At 46.0% G+C, this 24,892-nt stretch overlaps 1 long non-coding RNA gene across 1 annotated transcript in view; it reads left to right on the top strand.

Annotated features, from left to right (window-relative positions):
* Positions 1 to 24,442, top strand: part of LOC143693748 (uncharacterized) — a 30,929-nt gene extending 6,487 nt beyond the window's left edge. Inside the window, exons 4-11 of the long non-coding RNA XR_013181689.1 lie at positions 3,018 to 3,102; positions 4,209 to 4,295; positions 7,600 to 7,681; positions 11,296 to 11,364; positions 12,658 to 12,828; positions 20,090 to 20,221; positions 21,602 to 21,719; positions 23,630 to 24,442. This is a non-coding gene — a long non-coding RNA (uncharacterized LOC143693748). The remainder of the gene's footprint in view (positions 1 to 3,017; positions 3,103 to 4,208; positions 4,296 to 7,599; positions 7,682 to 11,295; positions 11,365 to 12,657; positions 12,829 to 20,089; positions 20,222 to 21,601; positions 21,720 to 23,629) is intronic.
* Positions 24,443 to 24,892: the final 450 nt, after the last annotated feature.

Here is a 24,892-nt window from a genome sequence, read left to right on the forward strand (position 1 = left end):
ATATATATATATGGAGCTGCTTATCAATGCAACCTTTTAACCCTAAAATGTGGGAATTGTGACCTACCCCTAGGGCTGGGCCATCATACTTATGTGCACTCACCTCTACTTAACATTGGCAATTGATTTTATGTCTTCCAGGCCTTGCTTGTGAAAAGCAACCTTTTTCTTTTCCTTTCTTTACCTCCTGGAAATTTTGAATAGTATATCTTAAAAGATGGGATATTTACACACACAATAGACCTCTGTTAAGAGATTTTGGCAAGGCAAAAGAATCTACAACTTATACACTTCTGCATATGAATCTAGAGAAGGTTGTAAAGTGAAGAAAAGGGGGAAAGAGAAAAAGGTGCTCCTTTCACCTTTCTGTGAATGCAGGCTTTGGCTTTTCCCAAGCTTTCCCTGACCCAAATCCATCCAGTGCCAATGCTAACTAGTCCCCATAAGTCTGATGGGCCCAAAACTGAGCTGTCTCAGATCCTCTATTACAGTGTTAAATGTTGCATTGATAAACCCCTCAATGACCAAAAGGGGACATTTTTAAACCTTTGTGCATTTATTCACTTCCACAGTGACAGAAAAAGTACTCCTGCTTCTTGGGAGGGGGAAAAACCCCAAATCCTCCAAGGCTATGGTAAAGCCTAAAACCAGATTTCAGAAGAGGGTTGACTGTCTCCATACAGAGATTATATGGACAATTATCAACCAATTAGTAATTAAATTGATAAATTATTGAAATAATATCTAAGTAGGAGGAAAGGACAATATATTAGGACTAAATTGTTGAGGAGTGAGAAATGTAGGACATCCAGCTGAGAAATCTGCTTGTTGTATGGCTAATGAAAAAAACAGCTATTTTCTTTAGCTCTTCGGAATGTAACTCAAATTTGAGGCAACTGTTTAATCCAGTTGAAGCAATGACTCCCTTATCTACTCAATGTAGCCTGCTCACAGGAGAAAATTTAGTGGGAATTTAGCAGGAATATTTCATTTTCAAGGCTACTGCTTACAGCTTGGTGAGAAGTTTTCTCTTCCCCCTTTTAGTCTCAATACTGGCTGTGATTTATTAAGATGTATTTCAGGATAACCTGCTGAGATGGTGATTTTTGCTGGAAGGCCACACTCAAAACTACAATGAAATTGGATGCAACATGGGAACCATAGTAATCAGGAGCTCACCACTGAGGCCTGGGAAGAATTCTGTGGAGGGTCATGTTGCATCTTGTCTAGGGCTTTCACAAATTAAAAATCCATCTATACATGAATTTTAAATCAAAGCATGGCTGTGATTTAAAGCACTTACATTTTTCTCTTTGCCTCAAACATGGACTATGTTCAGAGTTCTTGTTTGAGTGTACACCAGCATAAGTCATGGGAAATTTTCTTCAGCAGTCAAAAAAACCTCTCTATTAATGCTGCTAAATTTCTAACACAAGTAACTGGGTAAGACTAGGAGAGCAAACTGTTGAATTGTTTTTATTGTTTTATTTATAAGCCAACCAAGGCAGATGTGAAACCTGAATTTTCCAATGGGATATAGTGCCACAGGCAGGTTTTTTCACTGAGATTCCCTCTTTCCTTTGCCTCAGGAGTTTTCCAGCTAGGTTAGGCAGGCCCCAGTGTTTCTGCACTTAAGAAAGAAGTCATTTCTATACAGACTGAATCTATCATTAATGAGTAGAAAAATAATAGGAAAAGCTCTTAAAGTTTGAGTTCATCTACTGACATGTCACCTTTGGGGTTTTGTTCCCCTGAGCTCCTGGGATTCAGTATCTTTATAGCATTTGAAGTGGTCAGTGCAAAACAGCAGCTCATGGTGAGCTGCTCTTCTGGGCACATTGGGTTATTGGAATTCAGTGATACATTCTCCCAGCAGCAACGTGTATTTGTGTGGGGTGTGCAGAGCTGTTGTGTCCAGCAGAAGGCTTGGCTGGGTAGAAGGAGAGGCAAACATAATCTTTTTGTGCTTCTGGTAGGTTTCCATAAGTGGCTCCCCCTGCCTGCATTGGTTTGTTATTTGTGGAGCAGTGGCTGCTGGAGCAATGCCGGGGCAGCCACTCCAGCCTGTGTCTCACAGCAGGCCATGGACACGCACCATCCTCATTTCAGCCACTCCAGCCTGTGTCTCACAGCAGGCCATGGACACGCACCATCCTCATTTCAGCCACTCCAGCCTGTGTCTCACAGCAGGCCATGGACACGCACCATCCTCATTTCAGCCACTCCAGCCTGTGTCTCACAGCAGGCCATGGACACGCACCATCCTCATTTCAGCCACTCCAGCCTGTGTCTCACAGCAGGCCATGGACACGCACCATCCTCATTTCAGCCACTCCAGCCTGTGTCTCACAGCAGGCCATGGACACGCACCATCCTCATTTCAGCCACTCCAGCCTGTGTCTCACAGCAGGCCATGGACAGGCACCATCCTCATTTCAGCCACTCCAGCCTGTGTCTCACAGCAGGCCATGGACAGGCACCATCCTCATTTCAGCCACTCCAGCCTGTGTCTCACAGCAGGCCATGGACACGCACCATCCTCATTTCAGCCACTCCAGCCTGTGTCTCACAGCAGGCCATGGACACGCACCATCCTCATTTCAGCCACTCCAGCCTGTGTCTCACAGCAGGCCATGGACAGGCACCATCCTCATTTCAGCCACTCCAGCCTGTGTCTCAGGTCAGGGCATGGACAGGCACCATCCTCATTTCAGCCACTCCAGCCTGTGTCTCACAGCAGGCCATGGACAGGCACCATCCTCATTTCAGCCACTCCAGCCTGTGTCTCAGGTCAGGGCATGGACAGGCACCATCTTCATTTCAGCCACTCCAGCCTGTGTCTCACAGCAGGCCATGGACAGGCACCATCCTCATTTCAGCCACTCCAGCCTGTGTCTCAGGTCAGGGCATGGACAGGCACCATCCTCATTTATTTCTGTCAGGGATTAGGGGTGTCCATTCTCCCAAGGCTGAATTTGCTCTTCATTCTCATCTTCTTTTCCTTTCCTTGTTGGCAGATCCAGCATTACCTGTGGTACCCTTGTTCCCTGCATCCCTCCCCAGCAAAGACACGGCATGGCAGAGCCCTGATCCCAGGTGTTGGTAAGTGCAGCTGAGGTCATGTCCACTCCAAGGACAAGGGGCCAAGTTTTCATTCATTATCTCTGAAACCTACAAGGAAAAGACCAGAACCCACAAAAGGTGCAAAACTGAAGGAACATTGCTTCTGTTTTAGGCAGCTCCTCTGCTGTATCCCAAGCTTGCTGCCAGCAGCTCTCCTGCAAGTGTAGATTGGAATGATGTTCTTGAGGGAAAAGTCATGACTTTTTTTCCAAAATACATTAAAAGGGCTTCTATCTTTTCTTAGGTGGGAGACAAACCTCACAATGAGAAGTTCTCGGTTTTGGCAGAGAACTCTCAAACTCTTGATTTTGAACTCCTTAAACTTCCAAACCCATCTCCTGAGGATCCAATGAACGAGTGGCAGTAAAAATTTCCGATCAAAGAGATGCAGTATGTGGTTAATTTGAAAACAAATCCTTGTACTTCAGATGCTGGACTCTGATTAAAACTGATATGATAACAGTGGTGAAGAAAGCCTGGCTTCATTCCAGCCAACCCGTGGAGGGGTTTGGGAAGCATTAACTCACAGCTGGAGCCCCCAGGGAATACTGAGCCTTTCTGCCTCCAGTGGTGCCAGTACATTTTTTAGCAGAGGAAACAGCTTAATTTGACTCTTACCTTGAGAGGCTTGAGCAGGAATTTGGTCTGAGAGGACTGCACAGGTTTCCTCAGCAGTGTTACTTGCTGTGTTTGATGAGTCCATGTGAGGCCCGGGTATCTCCATGTGGGTTGTTTACAGCATGATCCCAAAGATAAATTAAACATGGCTAAAGCTGTTCAATTCCAGTGTCCCCTCATCACACGGCATGAGCTCTACCCAACAAAAAAAACCTGCAAAGTGATCTGAAGGGCATCTCTTCTGCTAAAAGCATATCATCATTTGAATGAAAATACTTTTTACTGTGATTTTTTGTACCTGTTTATGAAAACTGAACTGAAATTGTAAATTGTTCTATAAATGCTAACTGGAAAAAAAAATCTCAGTTCTGAAACCAAAAGAGATGCATTTAGATCATCAAAAATTTTATTTGATGGAATTAAGTAAGATGTTCCTCTAATTTTTTTTTTTTTCATTTTTCTTCCAGTCTGGGAGAGGGAATTCTGCAAATCCCCTCTGAACTCAGGAAAGGGAGGTTCTATCAGGTTTTCTGAGCTGAGAGAAAATACAAAAGGTAAAATACAGTGGCATCCAGACAATGCTGTGCTCAGTCACTCAACTTCCTTGGAAGATGCTGCTCTCATTCAGGTCACAGCAGTGGGACTGGACGCAGAACACTTTCACCAAAAGGCCAAATTTGCAAAAAGCAACTACTGACAAACCTTTAAAATTTTTTTAATATCAAATGCTCTCTCTGTGTCAAAGCATTAATGGCTGGAATGTTTCCTTCACATTTTCACTGAGAAAATATTTGTTCCTTCTGATGACTCACTAAGATTACTGTTTCAAGAACTGACCAAAGGTGAAAGGATTTGTTCTGCCTTTTCTAATTCACCTGCTGAGCATGTTTGTTTCTAGAAAACTTGCTCATTGAGTAGCATTTGCTGTGCTTTATTACAGTATTCTGCTTGTTGGAGTCTTTTTGCAGCTCACTCCCTGGTATGAGATGAGAAGTTTTAAGTGACATCTAATGCCCTGTTAAGTTGCTAAGTCCTGCAATAGCACCTGGACATTATATCTGTCTCTCTAGGTGGATTCTTGGATGTGAATTCACTATAACTGTAATTACCCCTTTACTTTCCTTCCCAGCCTTATCTCCTCTGAGACCTGATAGGCAAAAGTAAAGACAAGTTGTGAGATAATTGATATAAACCTGTGTCCATGTAAATCTAAGTCACTGCACATAAAAGGAAGGAAAATCAATATTAGAACAGCACTGGCAGCTGTGTGATAGGAAACCTGGAAGGTTTTTGTTCCATCTTCCATTGGAAGCATAAAACAAGAAAATTGCAGGTAATGGGAGTTTTGATCCAGGCAATGAAAACCAGAGATGTACAGGGAAAGAAGAGCAAGACTGAAAAATTAGTGAATAATCCTATTTCTCTGAAAGGAATTAGCTTGATTAATACTACACTGACAAAAGTTTTTAGAGTTTGTAAAGGGCCATTCTGTGGACAAATGTTTCAAAAGGAGCTAATGATAGACAAAAGTCAGGCCTGAATCTTTGCATCAAAATAACACTTCCATCTCTATAGCTCAGAGTTACTCATTAAGGTTTGCCAGCATGTTTTGTGTGGATTAGGAATAACAATTTCAGGGAATTTTGTCACTTTAAAAAATATACAGCTAAAACTGCCTGGAGAAATATTGATTATAGATTGCTGGTTATGAAAAAGTTTAATAATTCTCATTCTTTATGTAATATATTATTGACTATACATTTAACCCACACCAAGGTGGAGCAGCTGACGTGGCTGAAAGCCATCTCACTTGGATTCCAGCTCTGAAATGGAGGGAAGGATTTACATCTAATCCCCTGCATCTAAAACAGAAAACATTCGACTTCAGGAGCCAGGCAGCAGTGCTTTGGTTGTGGTGGGGAGACTAGGGCATTACAGTGCTTGAGGATTTTTATTGTGGGGCTGCAGGGAGCAGTGCCAGGCTGGGTTTGACTCCTCACTTTATCTAAATTGTTCTCCAGAACTGAGACCTGCCCTGTCTTAGTGCAGGAGTAGTAAAATCCCAAACATGCCAAGCTCAGTACAACACAGCCAAGCTCCATGTAAAGGCTCTCAGTAATCAGCCTGGCTGCAGCCAAACCACATGTAAAAGCAAGCTGTGAAACAGCCTCAGCATGGCCAAACCACATGTAAAAGCACGCTGAGAGGCACCCTGCACACAGCCAGATCACACACACAGCACTCGGGCTCTGCGTGTTTGCTGGGATAGCTCAGCACCTGGAGAGTCCCAGCACAGCAGTCCCTGCTCTGAGAGGCACCCTGCACACACACAGCCATGGAGCACAGCACTGCTGGGATAGCACACACAGCCATGGAGCACAGCACTGCTGGGATTGCTCAGAGCCATGGAGAATCCCAGCACAGCAGCCCCTTCTCTGAGAGGCACCCTGCACACAGCCATGGAGCACACACAGCCATGGAGCACAGCACTGCTGGGATTGCTCAGCACCTGGAGAATCCCAGCACAGCAGCCCCTTCTCTCCCACCTCGGATTTGAGCAGGCAGACAGACCCACTCCCAAGTCTCAAGTCATCAGGTAGGAAAAGTGGCTCCAGAGTAAAACAGCATAGTGGATTTAGGATCAACCTGATCTACATTTGAAAGAGTTGAACCTGCAAAAGGATCAAGCCCAGAAAGAGCAAAGAACTAATTTTTTCTTATCTGATTCAGACAGACCTGGTATTGCTGAGTGATTCCCACTAATACATCCTACTAATGTCCCTGACCACTTAGACTAAATCAGTCAAGAGCCAAAAAAGCCCCTACCTGGCTCCCGTGGCTAATCTTCCCATCTAGAAATGAGCACGATGCAATTAGTAAGTCCATTTTCACTTGTCCAGACTTCAAAAAGCCATTTTATTAGACAAGTGAGAGAATTATGAGAATTGAGCCTCCAGTTCACCCATGTTTTGTTAACTTGCCATGCACTGAGATTTTAAATGAGTTTTTGTTACACATTTCATGTACCATCATCCCTGCAATTCATTATTCATGAAATATTGGGGGGGCGTGTTACAGACTTTTTCTCCCAGTGAGACTCAGAGCACTTCACAGAGTTGAGTATCATTATGTGCAATATACAGAGGCATGAAATGACCTGTCTGATGTTGTTCAGGAGGCCAGCAACAGGCCTGCACCTGGAACCTGCACCTTCTGAGCCCACATTCCACCTGCTGAAGGCTGGTCAGAGTTATCTGCTGCAGAGAGCAGTCCCGGAAAGGGCTGCAGTTTCCTGCTCCCTAACAGAAATCTAGTGAGGCAGCCCTGTGTGGGGCAGCAGGTTTCTGCCAGTCCCATGTGCAGCTCTCTGGGCCAGCAGAGGGGTGTGCTGGGAGAACATGGATGGGTGTGCTCACCCAGCAAGGGCTCCTTTGGCTTTCCCTGCCGTGCCCTGGTTGAACATGTTCAGTGTGCCAGGAGGGACTTTGGGAACGGGCTTGTGTAGGATCATCTGGGATTCCCGGCCTTTGGCACATGCTGTGCTTCTTGAAATCACCATCACAGCTTCCCCCTGTGTAAGGCAAAAAAGGCTTGACTGGCTGAGGTGGAGAACTTGAGCATATGTATAAGTTTACCTAAGGGAGAAAAATTTGGATTCCGTGTAAGAGGATATTAATCTACTAAAACCACTTTTAGGTTTCAAAATTAATTTATTTAATCAATAGACTTTTCATTTTCCATTTCCAGTCCTCTGGCTGAGCAATCTGTCAGGATATCAATGCCATAACTTATTTACATGCTTTGCTAAATCCTCTAAATGTAAGATTTGACATCTCATTTTTCTCTTACTCATTGCAGGCTCCCCTCTGCAATCGTGCCTGATTGAGCATTACCAGGAAATGCAGAAATGTGGAGCCAGACTGGTACTGAGCAGTACAAGGTAAGGTGCCTGGCTGCTTGCCCTGCTTTAGTCCCAAATATGAGCTATGGCCAGCTGAAAAGAGGGTTCAGGAGCAGGTCTTGAAGCATGATTTGTTGTCACACTTTTTCTACTCCTGTAGAGAAAGGAGAACATGAATATGATGAATTAATCCCTCTCCATCTCTGACACAAGTTGATACACTTGGTAGAGGACTGAGAATATTATTATTATTGTTGTTGTTGTTGTTGTTTTGTTGTTGCTGCTGCTGTTGTTGTCATCATTATAATTATGGAAAGATTGCTATTTAAAAGCAGAACAGAAATTCTCTGCAATATCTTAAAAGGCCCATTATTTACTCTATGAAATACCAGCCACTGTATTTATCATTAACATATGACACACTCATGCAAAATATTTTCTCAGGAAAGTAAAAATACTCAGGAAAATCTATGGAATAAAACAGTCCTAGGTGTGAAAAGTGATCAGGAAAAGGCCAGTGACATTTTAACTATTTAGCACTGCAACCATTCTGACTAGAGGGAAGAAACAGAGGGCAGGGTAACAAGTGAGGGAGGGGAACTATTGTTGTATGGCATGGAAATCCTGGGTGAAATCCTGAAGGGAGTTTGCCATTATTTGAATTGGGTTTTTAATTGTTTTAAGAACAGGAGAAAAAAGTAGAGAGGAAAAATGCACAAAAGTATTCAAATGTAGAAGATTTGCTTTTCCTGCCTGGTATTATATTCTGTTCATTGGTGCACCATGTTATATCTGTATGTGTGCTTCTGCATCTCATCATCTGATGGTCTTCAAGAAAATATGAGAACTTGAGAACAAAAAGCCAAACAAAGCCCACATTTGCTCTTGCCAAATTTTATCTCTTTAATATAGAAGGATAATCATGAATATGTCCACTGTGTGCTTAAATATATTGCTTCTGTTTCTCAGATTGTAATTAGCTGTTAACAATCCCCCACGCCCCCCACCAAATCAGCACACACAAGTATTTTCCTGTGCTTTCTGAAGCTCCAGGCCCTGCAGATCACAAGGTGGGTTCCTGTCTCCCCAGCCCTTGTCTCTGCAGCAATCGTTTGTGCCGCTTGCGATTCAGGGGGAAAATCCTCCCTGGAGCCCAGCAAGCGCCCCGAGGCTGGGCCTGCCCTGGCAAGGTCAGACTGAAACCATCTCTCCACACTCACTCAGAGCAAGGCACGGCTCAAGCCTGCTTTGTCCAGCTGTCAGAGGCCTCAAGTGGGAAGTAGCTCAGGACAGAGTGATCAACTGGAAATACACCCATCGGAACTTGGGGCTGAGGTGTCTCGGATCTTTCTCTCCAGGCTTTTCAGCAGCCATCCCTGCCAGAAATACAGCAAACACCCTTTCTTTTATTAGCCCCTTTGGTATCTACTAAGGCTCTGCTTGACAGCTCCAGCTTCTGGATTCCTGCTGCAGCAGCCTGCTCCTGCTTGTATGCTCTTGAGATAGGAGTCTGTGGGGGTGGGACCTGTTAAACACAGAAATGCTGAGAAAAGGGCTCAGAAATGTCCCTCTTCAGTGGGAGGTGGGAAAGAAAATTCAATTAGCTACTCTACTGCTCTCATGAATCCAGGAGAGAAACCCCATGAGGATAATTTAGGACTTTAGAGAGAGAAAATTTAGGAGTTCAAAGTCACTGTGCCTGTTTGAAGGCAAGGCCGCTTCTGTCATGCCTTGCTCACCTCTGACAGATTCAGAAATTAAGGCTGTACAAATCCTGAAATCTGCTAAAAGGAGTGCAGAGCCTGATCACCACTTCTTGGACAAGAATTGTACAGCCAGCACTGAGGAAATTTTGTTTCCTGATTTGTGAACCGAAAAGATGAATTTGGGATGGAACAAATAGGGAATTCCATGAAAACCCATGTGCAGAGGATTTTCTGACTGGCTGCAAGAGGCTTTCAAAATCGGAGCAAAATTTTACTTCCATCTGTCCTTTCTTAAAACCCACAAGTGCCAGAGCATAACTCAGAGCTCTACTTGGAAAGTGGAGAGATGCCCTGATCTTTGAGTCAGGAGCAAGAGAAGAACCAAAAGTATAAAAAACTGTTGTTAGGAGTGTTCTTCCCCATTTAAATACATCCTAAAATCATCAGTGACCTTGAGACAGAGAGTTTCTGTTCCCTTAAACTCTCCAATTTCTCAGCCAGTCTTCAGTCCTTAGGGTGTGCCCTTTGCCTTCATCCTTATTTCTTGGACAACCTGATCTCTTTGCCTTTGGGGCAGATAACCTCCAAATGTTGGCAGTCAGGGAAAATTGAATAGATTTGCTTCCAGAAGGGAAATTTGCCCAAACAACAAGGAAGTGCTTTTGAATGTACTGACTAATTATCCCTGCTTCTTTTTAATATATCTTGCACTGTTCCATACAGAATTAGCACATTTCCAGGAGTGTTTAATGACCCCATTCTTATTCTTGAATGATTTTACCTCGAAGTCTGTAACTAGGATATTGGGTACCGCTGAAAACAATTGGACCCAAGAGTACCAGCTGCTTGGAGACTGTGTAATTCTGTGTGTGTCACCACCAGATGCTCTGGAAAGGTCACTACCAGACCCACGAGACATAAGGGAGAGCTTGAAATCTCTGCTTCATAGTGGGATTCTTTATGGTACTTCCCTCAGTGGCAGGCTTGCAGCAATGTCTGAAAATAAAAGGTAATTAAGCCATTAGATCAATCAAAGAAGCTAATCAGAACAAAATGCTGATTTCTGTCTCCTGTTCTGTTTCCCTTTGCATGGAGAGCAGTTGCTGATATGTGTGCTGACTTTAATCCTTTAATGGGGGCACAGGCTTTTGAAGACTCCCTCTCAGAGGTGCTATTACCAAATATATGCTTCCAATTTAACTTCTCATGCCATATTACAGTAGCCTGAAGCCATTTGAGGTGTTGGGTTTGTGAGAAAAGCCCGATGTTGATGTTTATCAGATGACCTTTAAAGGGTAATGTGGGGGTTATCCATTGGCATGATTAAGACCATATGTAGGTGACTTTTCCCAGGCATTTCTTCCCGCTTTTCAAAATCCCATCTATTTTTATCCAAATTCAGCCAGGTGCCTCTCGTCTCTGGTATGTTTATGGGCATGACAAAATGAGACTGAAGCAAAGCATTTACTTCTTTGGAGTAATTTCTATTAGAAGAGTCAGGAAAATTTGAATATCTAGTGTCAACACAAAGACATTGTAGATAAACTCCAACTTTCTTTTCATTTTGACCCTTTCAGATATTTATAGCAGTTTCCTTTCCCTCCTCTGCTGCATTGTCCCTTTTTACAAAGACTTCTTGAAAGACTGTGGAGAAGTGACTTTTCTCTGTGAGACTGAGCTTTTAGTGACCTTGCAGGGATGTCCTGCTATGAAGCTGCTGAGACAGGGATTTGAAGAATCCATTATCTGTGCTACAGGAAAGGACAGAGGACAAATCTCCCTTGATGTTGTGCCTGTGAGAGTATCATTTTTGCCATTTTGGAAGCTCAGTGTTTTCCTCATGGCTTGTTGTCTTGGTGGAGAGCAGTTGCTAAAGTTTCCCTTAAGTCTCTGTAAATGCATTATTAACACATATTGTGTTTTGTTCTGTTTTTTTGCTTTTTACAGACTGAAGATCTTTTGGTTAGTGGGTCTCACTCAGCACCATCAGCTGGTACTGCTTCAAGAGGTGCCATGGTGAGATGGACTGCAAAGCACAGCTGGAGATAAAAAGGTGGCTATGGTGCTTAGATGTGAGCCAGGCAAGTGGGCGAGGAGGCAGGAATTCACAGGAGCTCCAAACCCTGCCAGGGGAGCTGACAGGGCAAGCACCTTATGAAGACTTTATGTCTAAAAACTACACTTCAAAGGACTTTCTCAAGGGATTGGGACTTCTGCTCATGTAAATAGTTTTTATGACTCAGTATTTTGAGGTAAGGTTACAGCCTGGATTGTCTAAAATAAATGCAACTTGGAGCAGTTCAATATTGAGAAGCTGATGATATTTTAGGTTTTTCTGCCCCGGATTTGTAATTTATTATTGGAAAGCATTAATTACTTTTTCCATGGTAGTTGCAGCAGCTCCTTATCTGGGAAAACATTGCACAGGTTGGGGCTTTGCTGGAGAACATTCACAGATCTCCCCTTAGCCTAAATGTATGAATTACATTCAAATAGCACAGGAGTAGCTTGTCCATAAATTCTGGTAATAACAGCCATGAATATTATCTCACCAGTTATACCTCCCTCCCTGCCTGTGCTCCCCAGTAGCTTGCAAAAGCTATCACCATAAAATTTAGGGTGGGATTTAACTTGGGAATTTGGGCTCCTTAACGTGAAAGAAGGCTTTGAAAAACTCCGTCTCAGCAAACAGCAGCTAATAATAATGATAACAATAATAGAGATAAGCCAATTCATATCTCCCCACCCAAAATATTTATATCATGAATTAGTTAATTGTATTTGATCTTCTGGTGAGTGGGTTGGTAGGCTTTGCTTTGCGACAGACCCGGAGGAGCTGTGGTGCAGCCTGATGCCAAGAACATGTGTTATTTCATATTCTGTTATTTGCTCTGTGTTTAAGGTGTTGAGAGGAAATTCCCCAGCAATCAGCCCAAAGTGGTTTTGCAGTGAGCAAGTCTTTCAGTGCCTGAGCATCACTTAGTAGAGGAGGGGGAAAAGAAAAAAATCCCTTTATTTGCTTTTTGTAATTCAGAAATTTGCCATATATCTAAAGAAAAGCATTAAAAAAAAGAAAAGAAAAAAAGGCAAGCCCACACATTTGACATCAGAATTAACTTACCCAAGTTAATTCTGGTGTCACTTCATCTGCCTAATTGGGCCTAGAAATAGCCTGTGGGAAGGGGGACCAGCAGCCTTGAATGCCTGGAGCAATTTGTATCAATTATTTCCCACTGCTGCCATCGTGAGTGGAAGCCTTACTGAGTGCCTCCATTAGCCAGGTGCCAGAGCTCTGTGTTTTCATTCCAGGCTTTCTCTGGGAACCAAGCAGCATGGATGGAGGAGCTGGAGCCTTGGCAGGAGCGCCCTCACTCCTCTGTCAGCAGCAGTCCCTGGGAGCCACCAGCACCCGCCAGCCGTTCCCTGAGATAAGGCCGAGCCAGCTGGGAGGAGCAAGCCTTTGATATCCTGCCTTGCTGAGTAAGTATGCCATGACAATAACACTTTGAACTTTTACAGCACCTTTTCATCCCAGGGCTGAGTGCTCCACAAACATTCCTGCCCCAAGCCTCGTACCACCCATTGGAGGAAACCATTCTGTTTTTTCATTGTACCACTCTCTCAGGCCAGACCTTCCAAAGAGCTCAGCGCCCATTTTGCTGGCACTGGAGAAATTATTTCCTTTGTGTTGCCATTTTAGATACCTGTGGCCAGTATCAGTCATGTTCACCCAGCTCCTGCCCCAAAATGCTTACAGCTAGACTTGTCAGGTCTGCAAAAATTGAGCTAAAAAACTTGTGAACTGCTTTGTCTCCTGCTTATAACCCTCAGAGCTCCCTGATGAGAACTTTTTTTGACAAATCAAAATTCCATCAACCCTCCACCCAGTTTCAGTCAGACCCTCCTGTTGTCTGTAACCAGATTTCTTTTTAGCTGATGTAAAACCTTACCAAAAAAAGTAGATACATTTGTTTTGTTCATCAGAGGTATTTGCTGTGCTGCTTTTCTGCTTGGAAACAGAGCAAGAACATACTTGTCTCAGACACAGACATACAATAGATAAATAAAAAGAGAGATGCTACATCCCAGATAGGCATTGTTTTGTGCTTTGCTACTGCAGGCAACAGGATTAGACTTTGATTTTCATCTACTGTCTGCATTCTCAGTGAGAAAATCCAGTCAAGGCCAATTTTGTAGTTGATCTATCTCTGTGGAAAGTTGATTCCAAAGTGGTGCCAAATGTCAGTGAAGAGCAGTTAAGGTTTTCCCAGTAACAATGACAGAGTCTCCCAGGGAGGGTGAGCCAAGAGTGCACTCTGCAGCCCAGAGGACAGCACTGGGCTGTCCTTGCAGTCACTGGTACAGCTGGGCAGTACACACGTTTCACTGTCTCAAAGGACAGCACCTGTAAAGCATTCACAGCTTTCATCTCTGCCCTGCCCCTTGTCTGGCCAGAGCATCCGAAGGCCTTTACATGGGATACAGCATTTGAGTCCTGCTCCAAAGTCAAACCATCCTCTGATGCCTTCAGCTCTGATTTATTTCCCCTAATGCGAGTGAAAATCAATAAATGCCCTTAGTCTGTTTGATTCTGGGGCAAGGTAGCTCTGCTAGCTGGAAATACAGCTAACAGCTTGTTCCTCTTCTTAAATATGCCAAAGTCTCTGGTCATTCAAATTCCATGAATCTCAGGCAGGTCATTCATAGGCTGGTTGCATTGACCCCCATCGCTGCAAATTGAAATGCAAACTTCAAACAGAGGGTTGCTTATCCAAGCCAAGTTTCTCATCTTTTGAGATCTGCCCATCACAAATCATAAGTGCAAAGTGGAAAAAAGGGGGAAATTTAGAGTGATAGAGCCTAGCTAAAAGCTATCAAATACATCATCTCTTCAAGTAAGGCTGGAATACCATGGAAATGGCCTGATATAACATATGGCCTGATGATTGTTTGAACTTCCTTTAACATGTACCCCTGGGAAAAGAGAGAGACACTAAAGCCTAAATGTGAAAAAAAATAAAAAGAGAGAGGGACAGACAGGCAGAAGAAGCAGAACTGTTTGAACAGTGTTTGAAGTGCTGGAAAGAGGTGCCCCCCACATCACTTCCTTCACTTTCCTGTCATTCAACAGCTGCATTTCTCACAGCTCACGTCTGGAGTGGGCCCACGGAGGTGGCTGGGCATGAGAATGGCACTGACACTGCCAGGGGTGCAGGGAAGGGGCAGATCTTGTGCCATGTGTGTGGGTATGCAATCACTCAGCAGGTATCTCAGATTCTGTAAAGACAGTCGTTCATTTTAGAACAAAGAGACGGCTGCTGGGGAGCTCTGAGCAGTTTGTAATTCAGCTTTAGTTCTCAAAAAGTCCTCAGCATTAAAGATCTGTGTAAATCAGAATAGCCCCAACTTCCTTTCAAGCCACAGCATCTGTGTCCTCTGCCTGAGCTTCTCTGTCCCTGCCAGCACAGGGTCACTGTCCCCCCTCTGTCCCTGCCAGCACAGGGTCACTGTCCCCCCTCTGTCACTGCCAGCACAGGTGGCTGTCCCCCCCTCTGTCCCTGCCAGCACAGATGGCTGTCCCCCCTCTGTCACTGCCAGCACAGGTGACTGTCCTCCCTCTGTCACTGCCAGCACAGGGTCACTGTCCCCCCTCTGTCCCTGCCAGCACAGGTGACTGTCCTGCCTCTGTCCCTGCCAGCACAGGTGGCTGTCCTGCCTCTGTCCCTGCCAGCACAGGGTCACTGTCCCCCCTCTGTCACTGCCAGCACAGGTGGCTGTCCTGCCTCTGTCCCTGCCAGCACAGGGTCACTGTCCCCCCTCTGTCCCTGCCAGCACAGGTGGCTGTCCTGCCTCTGTCCCTGCCAGCACAGGTGGCTGTCTTGCCTCTGTCACTGCCAGCACAGGGTCACTGTCCCCCCTCCGTCCCTGCCAGCACAGGGTCACTGTCCCCCCTCTGTCACTGCCAGCACAGGTGGCTGTCCTGCCTCTGTCCCTGCCAGCACAGGTGGCTGTCCCCCCTCTGAGCACGCCGTGCATCACCGAGGCAGTGGAAGGTGAGATGACAGAGGTCAATCTGCTTCTCGTAAGTGGGATGAATAGACGTGCTCTGGGGAGAGGGATCGGAGAGTGGGTGAGGAGATGTGTTCAGAACTGGCTAAAAGACTGGTTGAAGAAGAATGTTAATAGTCTTTTTCAGATAGTTTGGAATAAGCTTTGGAGGACTTTGGGATGATGGTGTCTCAAGTGAGCGGTGTCACGTACACTCCAAGTATAAACAGTGCTTGATAAAACAGCTCAGGGGAGGTGCTTTGTGTGAGGCAAGTGCCTTTATGTTTTTAGAGGTTTCAGAGAGGTTTCAAGTAAGAAGCACACAGTTTCCTCTAACGAGCACGGGTGTTTGTAGCTGCACTGGAACCGAGCCACTGAACACACACAGATATTCTGTAGGCATAAGATATGTGTGTATTTATGTGTGCCTGTGCTCAGGCACACACGAGCCCACACAAAGAGCAGGAGAGCCACTTATACATATTTATTTCCCTTTTTCCTACTAGGTAGCATATTCATTGCTGCATTTGTAGCCCAAATTACTCACAAGGAGGAGAAAGTGATTTCCCTCTAAGCAGAAATAGAGATGAGGAAATGTTTCATCCTGGCTGCAGTGAGAAATGTGGGGTTGAAGCAGTTCTGGAGCAGGCGGTGTGGACACCAGAAGAGGGCTTTTCCCAGGCCTGAGCACCTTGCATTTCTCACAACACAAACGTGGCATTGCTGCTTCTGGGCCCAGGGCCAGCTCCCTGCAGTGCAGCCCTCCAGAGGGTGCCAAGGCAGTTTGCCACCACACCTTGTCCATCTTGCTGCCTCACTCATTGCTGCTCTTACAGATGGCCAGCATTTGTGTCTTAGACATTTATCCTGCAAAACAGAGACTTTTGTATGAAAAATATTTGGTGCATCAAAATATTTTCCTTAAGTATAAATTTTCATCTTGTTTCAATCTTCAGGAAACATTTTGAAATTTTAGATGTTGTTTTTTCTCCTTTTTGTCACCTTCCTTCTGTCTCACACTCTGTTTTCTGAAGACAGTAGGTGTTTGCCAGTGTTGAAGGGTTTGGTGGGAGGGTCATTTTCTCCTTTTTGTGCCCACTTATTTTATTATTTTTCAAATTATTCAAGGCTTTACCTATATTGTTAGTGTAGTGCATTAAAAGTTTGGCTAGCACAGGATCTCAGCTTCCTATCACACCTCTCAATGAAATAAGTACAAGAAAAAAGATTATATTAGAATCATCTTTTTTTCTCCTTTATCTGAAGTTTGTAAAATTACTAAATAGATGTAAAAATAGATAAGCATTTCTTAAAATTTTGATATTGAAGTTTTCCATGCAGTCAGTGGCAGATGGAAACTATTACTGGGAAAGAAACAGAAGTGAAAAATTTTACAAATATTTTGGGTAAAGAAATACAATTTGTCTCAGTTTGAATTCTGAAATATAAACAACTTGAAAATTACATGAGTATTTGGAAAACTCCACTTATTGTCTCTGTGCCTTGTACATGCAAGTTGAGGGCAGGGTCTAGACGGGCTTTGGCTGAAAAGCAGCACTTCAAGTTCACGAGCCACCGAGAAACCTTATCTCTTCCCCTCAGGTTCCATCCCAAAATCAGGCCAAAACAAGGAGCTGCTGAGCTGGAATTTCTGAGAACATTTTCTTATGAATGCAGCAGAACATGTTGCTCCTAAAAACAAAGCCTGTCTGCTCAGAGCTCCAGATTCCTAGGCCTGCAGCAGTCCTCAAGATGGACATGGAAAGGAAATACATTCTGCTGAGTGTATTTGAGATGTCCCAGTTTATTTTTGACAGGACTTGGTGCCAGGCTCAGCGTCAGCAGCATCTAGAAATCGAGATGAGATCCTTCAGCACAGTGAATCTGGATTTTGCATCTTGGCTGTTTCAAAAAAACCCTGGAGTGGGTGGACTTTGCACCTCTCTCCTTCAGGTAGCCAAGATTCCATTTAAAGATTACGTTCGAGGTTTTGGCTGATTTCAAGTCTCATCCTGAATCCTACTTGCGTCTCATGCTTTTTGCTTGTGGGTTCAGCATTTTACAGTGACCCAAAGTGGTTCAGATCCTGCAGAGGTACTATGAGAAAAGGGATGGGTTCTGCATGTCCTTCCCAGAGGTTTGTAACGTTAAGGAAAAGCTTGTTACAAGAAGGAGAATATACTGGGTGACAAGTAATTCCTGTCACAGAATATGAACGAGGTGTTTATTCCCATGCAGAGAAGTGGATCAGCTGTTTCACCAGGAAAGGTCAGGGGTTTATGTGTGTCCTCCCATGACAGCCATGGGCAAAGCTCCTCGAGAGCAGTTCTAGGAAGCTGCTGTACATTTCTGAGCTCCTGAAGGATGGTTATGCTGTAGCCACGTGTCCAAATGGCCACTGCTGCCAGGGCTTTATCATTCGTGGCTGTTATCAGAAGTGTGGAGATGGGAAAGGCTGCCAGGGCTCTCCCTGTGGTTACAGCCAGGCCCCAAGCGCAGCAGGGCTGGAGGGAGGAGCACAGGGTGGTGCTCACCCTGGGTATCCCCCTGGGAGCGGGGACAGGGCAGCGGCCGGGCCGCGGAGCAGCGCAGGAGGAAGCGCAGAACAATCGGCAGGGAAATCCAACCCAAAATAACAGGCTGGCCTTCACCAAAAGGAAAGGTCACTGCCTGAAAGGCACTGTTTGAGAGCTGGGAGGGGTTAACAAAGAGTGAGTGAAGGCGACTCAATGCCTCTGCAGCTCCAAAGAATTCCTTTTTTATAAGGAAAACAATGCAGGAGAACAATGTGGATATTGCAGTGCTTTCGAGGCAGCAGATTTTTTTTCCTTATAGAAAATAAATTGGAACTGCTTCCATAAACAAGAGGCATTGGCTACAGAAGAAAGCAGGAGCTTTTGTGGAGATTTAAAAATAACCAAAAGTAAGGAGCGCGCCGGCAAAGCGTTCTGTTTTCTCAGCATTGCCCGGAAAACACCACACAGCCTCCGAGGCTGAGGAAGGGAAAGGCTACGAGAGCAGACTGGGAGACATAATGTGGTAAACTCCAGATCTGCCAGATTTTGTTCTGGGAGCCAGTGTGTGATGATAGGTTACCTCATGATGGGAATTGGATTGCAGACTTTGCCAGCTCTTTACTCAAACATCCAAAATCTTTCAAAACGTTTTTCTCCAGCAGACAAGCTTATTCCAACAAATTATACTACCATGTACTGTGTTCTAACTCAGTCTGGTTCTTAGAGCTGCCCAGAACTGAATATTCATGAATTCCAGACAAACATCATGGTTTACTGTGCTCATGCTGTACCTGGCAAATAAATTTACCACACAAAGTGCACTCAACCCCCACAATGCATTAACCTCAGCAGCTTTAACTTTTTTAAGGCATTTACTTAACTGGGGTTTTTTTCAGTTGATAAAGATAAAGCGGTGTTGGTGGTGTTACCTGATTCCTGATGTCTCTAATTACACTAGTGCCAGCATATCCTCTGCTGCTGGAGAGGGGTTTTCTACTGGGAAAGCTCATTTGATTTTTCTGAATGAAAATAAGCTGCCCAGAATGCCCAAGTACACAGCAGTAAAACACTTGCTTTGGTAGAGAATTGAGTGCTTCAAAGTAGGGGGTTTATTTCATTTTAGCATGGATGAGTCTCCAATGACTTAATAGTCACGACAATGTCAATATTACAGCCAAAAGGTGTTTATTGGAGAGATGTTGAGGAAAAAATACACTGCTATTTCTGTGCTGGCACACATCTGTAGCTGGGAAACAGCAGAGGAGCTGCACTGTACAGCTGTTAGCAGAAAATTTGGGAAGAACTGCTCTGGTGAAATGTGGGGTTCAAGTTGAGGATTCATCAGTGGTGATGCTAATACTGTGAGAATGGCTCACTCACCCTGTGCCAGGCTGGTGTGGCCCCAAAGGCTGCCCCTGCTGATGGCAGAGTGTGTGAAGCCTGTGCTGAGCAGGCAGGGGCATCCCCCCAGAGCCCCTTCTCACAGCAGGGGCAGAGATGGACCAAGCCCGCGCGTGGGAATGGATCTCTCCAACTGAACACGCCGGTGAGGCGGCCAGGGAGCGTGCTCAGCATGAGCCAGGTGACCGCCACATCTCCAGGGCAATGGTTCTTGCACCTTCAGAGCCACGGTATCGCTCACCTTGTGTTCCCCCAGGCTTTTAATCACTCTCAACCAAAGGAGTGCTCCCGTGGAGGCTGCTGCACCCTGTGCACTAGGGAGCCTGGCAGTGACCCCGTGTCTGAGAGGAGGGCAGCTGCAAGCAGGCAGCCACCAGGAAAACGTGGGAGTTTCAGTGGTTTCTGGAGCCTGAGGAATGGGGAGAGGGCCTGAGCTAAGCAGGAGTTAAGCACAGTCATCCAGAGGCCTGGCTGCTAGGATTGAAGGTTGCTTAGTGAATAGCTATAGTTTCTATAGATATTTCTTTATCTGTAGAAGTAGAATATGGAGCCTTGTGCAGGAGAAAAAGAACTCTTTATGCAAGATATGACCTGGGGGGCATCATGCCAGGCTCTCCCTTCCAGATTTGGAAAGATTCAGTGTTTTGTGTGGCATGATGGGAAGTTTTGAAAAATAAGATTTCCTCTTTGTTGCAGGTCAGATGGGTGACACCTGGCAGCTTGTGCACTGCCACTGTGTTAACCTGTGTACCTCTCCTTCCCTCCCTGCTCCACAGGCACAGCACGGGAGCAGCAGGGAGAGAGAGGTGGGTTTGTCCTGCAGGATCCAGGAGCTCGCTGTGGATATCTGAGCCTGCAGCTCCAGGCTGCTGCAGCACCCACGGTCTGCACACACCCAGAGTGCACAGGTACTCTCAGAAACGTAGGCTGTCATGGCAGTGCCAGCTTGGAGAGCAACAGTAACTTCCAGCCTTTTCTTTTGTCTACATTTCCAGTGTTCAGTCAGTCTAATTACTGCTGGGCCTTTGCCCAGCATGGTGGGAAATGCTTCAGGGGCTAAAGGGGTAAAAAAAGGGGAAAACAAAAAAAAAATCAAACTATAGTCTAAACCTCAGGAGGGAGAAGACATCTGTCAGGACTAACTCTTAAGAGAAATGGGATGAAGAATACATGTTTACTAAATCTTTCATATCTGTAGCTAGTTCAAAGAGGTCTCACAGTCCTTCTCATTAGCAGAGCAAAAGAAGAACAGAAAAGCCCTCAGCCTAAGCCATTAAAAGCAGCAGCAGCAGCTTTGTGTGCTGGAGTATGGCAGGCATTCCTAGGCTGGCTTTTTGCTTTTGCATCCAGCACTGGTAGAGGAAAGTTCTTTGCAAGGTGATAGTTCCAGCCTTGTACTGAAATGTGAGCAAAGAGGAACTTTCTCAGTTGGATTTGGGTTTATTCATAGCACTTGTAAACAGAGTTAACGTGAAGATAACACGTACAGGAAGCGTGCCACAAGTGACAAACGATTTGGGACAGGGACAAGACACTTTCCCCCTCAAGGTCCTGTTTTTTTCTGGAAGAATTATGCGAGAGCAGAAAAGTTGCAATGGCATTGCAGTTCCCTGCACAGAAAATAGCCAGGGAGGTGAAGCACAGCCCAGCGGTGCCATTCACCTGCACCACAACTGGGAGCATCAGTGAAGTGAGGAGGACTGAGCAGCTGCCCCCTTCAGCAAACCCAACAGTAATGTCAACCAGCGTCACCTTTGCCACACCGCTGGGATGTGCCTGGGGACAGTAACCTGTGTTTTTTACAGCCAGCTCTTGTGAGCCACAACACCTCCTGCTCTGGGGTGGCCACCGCTCACTGATCACAGTGACAACAACCTTGTGTACAGGCACTCTGCAAAATTGCCACCTTAGATGCCACTGAAGCACAGCTTTGGCTGTCAGGCATCTCCCCTGCAAGCTGTCCCTTGTGGTGTTTCCGCAGGGGATTGTTAATTATTAATTAATTATTAATAATGCAGATTGTTAATTCCGCAGGATTCATTGTTAATTAATTGCTTCCATTTTTTATTTGTAATTTCCAAAGCGACTTTTACGGCCTCTTCAGTCTACCCAAGCTTCATACCACACCTAAATGCTCATTTTCACTGCCTGAAGGGCTTTTCTGACCTGAATAATTCTATGAATTTGGCTCGTACTTCAGCTTAAGGGGAAAGCTGCACATTGATTGCATTTTGGAGAAAAAGATTTGAACGTCCAGCTGTAAATTGATCTTGTGTTTTGTCTTCCAGGTTCACTGGTATTGTACTTTGCAAATGGCATGGCAAATGCCACGAGAGCGGCTGGTGAAGATGGCTCAGAAGCAATGACAAGAATGTGCTGCAAAGTTGGGTCCAGCTCCCAGACATGGTAGGGCAGACACACCTTTTGATAAAGCATCAAAGACTGTCATTTTTATTCTTTGTGTTTGTCTGTGCTCCCATTCTGATCACCCCTTGAAGTATTATTTTTCAAAATGATATCTAGGGGAAGAAATCATGTTTATTTAGGGGGAGCCATAGTTTTCATCTGTTTCAAATGCACCAGGTGTGTTTTAAGCCCTGCAAACACAGCGAGAGCTGCAGAGTTTGTGGTGCAGTTTCCTGCAGCGCTGATTTATTCCTATATTCCAGTGACCATGCCCCGGGGTACCAGCTAGGCTCAATAGCAGGAGCAGGAGAAGCAGACCCGAGAGCTGCTTTGGGTACAGCCCAGGCAGGCTTGAGGCAGCCTGCAAAGCCTGGCCTTGCAGTACACACTGGTCTGCTGTTGCCATCTGCTGGAAAAATCCCCGATGGATATTTCCAGATGTGGGGAGGAGCACCCGCTCCTGTCACTGCTGGAACTGCTGGGGGCTCTCTGGCCCCGTGTGATCTGCCCAAGAACAGCGTGTGCACCCGGCTGTTACCGCTCTCTGCACGGTGAGACGCCTTCAGCCGAGGTCAGTGCAAGAGCAAAACCATCCTGCCAACACAAGCCTGCTACTAGAGAGCCAAAACATTATCCTTCCAAAGGAATTCAGCATTTTTCTCCCTTACAACTCTCCTGTTGGGTCACACCATGGAATGGTTTGGGTTGGAAGGGACCTTAAAAACGACCTGGTTCCTGGGCAGGGACACCTTCCCCTTGGCCAGGGTGCTGTGCTGCCACAGATCAGGTGACAGATCTGTGGCAATTGTCATGATATTATTAAGGTGTGGCTCTTACTGCCTTGCCATTCGTGAACCCCGAGGCTGTCTTGTCCTAGTTTAGCTTTTTGATGTGGAGGAGCTGAACTGCCAACTGATCTGGAATTTGGTGCTCTCTGTGGCATGATATCCTGTAAAATTGCTGTCCCAGAAATTCTATCATTATGGCTCTGCTCCATAAAGAATGACATGGCCTGACTGTCAGCAATTTTTACTTCTGCAATAGTGTAAAAATGGTAAAATTTGAACACTGCTTATTATTTCAAAAGAAAATATTTTAAAACTTGACGTGATAGCTAAAATTACACCTGAAAGGTAGCAAGAGCAGATACATAGAATACTTTTCCCTCTTTGTAAATACACTTTTCATTCAAAAATATGCTGATGGGGATGTGCTTTTATGCATTTAGTGACCTTTACAGATTTCTTTCTGCAGTTTTTTCAGTTCCCAGAATCATGGAAGAATTCAGGTTGCAAGGGGCTCTAAAGATCACCTCATTCCAAGGCTGCTGCCGCCGTGGGCAGGGACGTGCTTCCATCGAGCAGCTTGCTCAGAGCCTCATCGCAGAGCACCGACGGGCCTTGAGCACTTGCAGCGATGGGGCAGCCCCAGGACCTCTGAGCAACCTGTGCCCTGTGCCAGCCAGGTGCCAGAGGAGGAAGGAAGCCCTTCCCACCTGGAGCAGAGGCTGCGTAGCCTTGTGTCACCGAGCGTGTGAGACAGAAAGGCCCTTCCTTTCTGGAGGGGTAACAACACTCAAAGCTCTTTCTCGGGACAAGCCGAGCAAAGTAGCCTTCAGTTCTTCCAGCAGCTTTGGGAACAACTTGAAGGAGGAGCAGAGCTGGCCTGGTGCCTGCCGGCTCTGCAGGCAGTGGGCATGGCGAAGCTGCAGCTGCATCTGTCTTCTTGGCTGAGGCTTTATAAATGAGGCGCTTTTCTGTAGTTCCTTTTCAGGCATGACGTGCAAGTTGCCCCTAGAAGTCCAAAGGCAGCTGTTTTCTTAGCAGAAGGAAGTCAGGAGGAGGCAAAGCCAGCAGCTAAGTCTGGATAAAAAACTTGGCTAACCTCTTTTCCCCCCCTCCTCCAAACAGGCAATTGTGAAGCACTCAGCAGAGACCTGCCCGGGAGGAAAAGCAGAGCCAATCTCTGAGAAGAAGGGACGTGCGAGCTCTGGCGAGGACGGCTGCTCCCCCTGGCCTTGGTGTGGGACCTCCTGAGCTGCCATTCCTGTGGTGGGAGTGTTCCTCCTCTCCTCCGGCCAAGCCAGAGACCGCCTAGGGAAGGAGCAGGTAAGGTTGAAGTACCGAGGTCTCCCAGGTAAGAAGTGACACGGCCAAAGGAAATGGCCTCAACTTGCAGCAGGGAAGGCTTAGATTGGATTGGAGGGAAAATTTCTTCACTGAAAGGGTGCTGAGGCGTAGGAGCAGGCTGCCCAGGGAAGTCCCCATGCCTGGAGACATGTCAAGGATGTCAAGATGTGGTGTTTAGGGACCTGATTTGGGGGGGGGCAGCAGCTGGGCTCGATGTCCTTAGAAGGCTTTTCCAACCGCAAGGATGCTACGGATCCTATGGTTCCGGAAAGCCTTGACCCCTCTGGCTCTAGCACAGCACCTGGATGCTGACAAAATGAGGCTGGTCCTAGAGCCTGGAGGTCCCTGTGCCACAGGGAGAGGACAAGCCGGTGTCACCTGCAGGGAGGGTCTCGTCCCCAGAGAGCCGTCAGTGACTCCGTCCCTGCCCGGGGCTCTGGGTGCGCCCTCGGGGGGCGGGGGACGACACCTGCCCTCAGGTGTCCCTCTGGGCACCTGGGAAGGGAACCAGGTCCATCCGTGCGGCAGCTGCAGGGCTTGCAGGCTTTGGGGCTTTGCAGCTGTGTGCCTTGTCACAAGGTGGCAGGGACGTGACACTGCCTGGCAACGCTGCTGGCCTCGGATCCTTGCTGCTCTCATCCTTATCCCATATGGATTTAGCAGCAATCTTCTATCTTTGCTTTCAAACTGTCCTTGGGAGAGTTCCAAGAGAGGGTCATTAGTTATTTCAAAGCCTACATCTTTTACCTCTTGGCACTGAAGAGAAAAGACACAAACCTGCTTTGCATCCTTCTGCCTGGAAGTCATTGTGACACGGGGAAGGGAGGAAGGGGCTGGCCGGGGTCAGCCTCTGCTGAGCCTCAGCTCTTGCTGCTCCTGCTCACAGGGTAAAGCCAAAAGCTGTCATGATCAAAAACGCAGGCCGCCCTTCTGACCTGAGTCACAGGGGCCGTTTCTTCTGAATGAATCAAGGTGGGAAATCATTCTTGGAGCTTCAGAAGAAAAAAAAACCCAAAACCGTAGGTACATTTGTAAGAGTGTGTA

This window comes from Agelaius phoeniceus, chromosome 3 (assembly GCF_051311805.1).
Source record: "Agelaius phoeniceus isolate bAgePho1 chromosome 3, bAgePho1.hap1, whole genome shotgun sequence".
NCBI lineage: Eukaryota > Metazoa > Chordata > Aves > Passeriformes > Icteridae > Agelaius > Agelaius phoeniceus.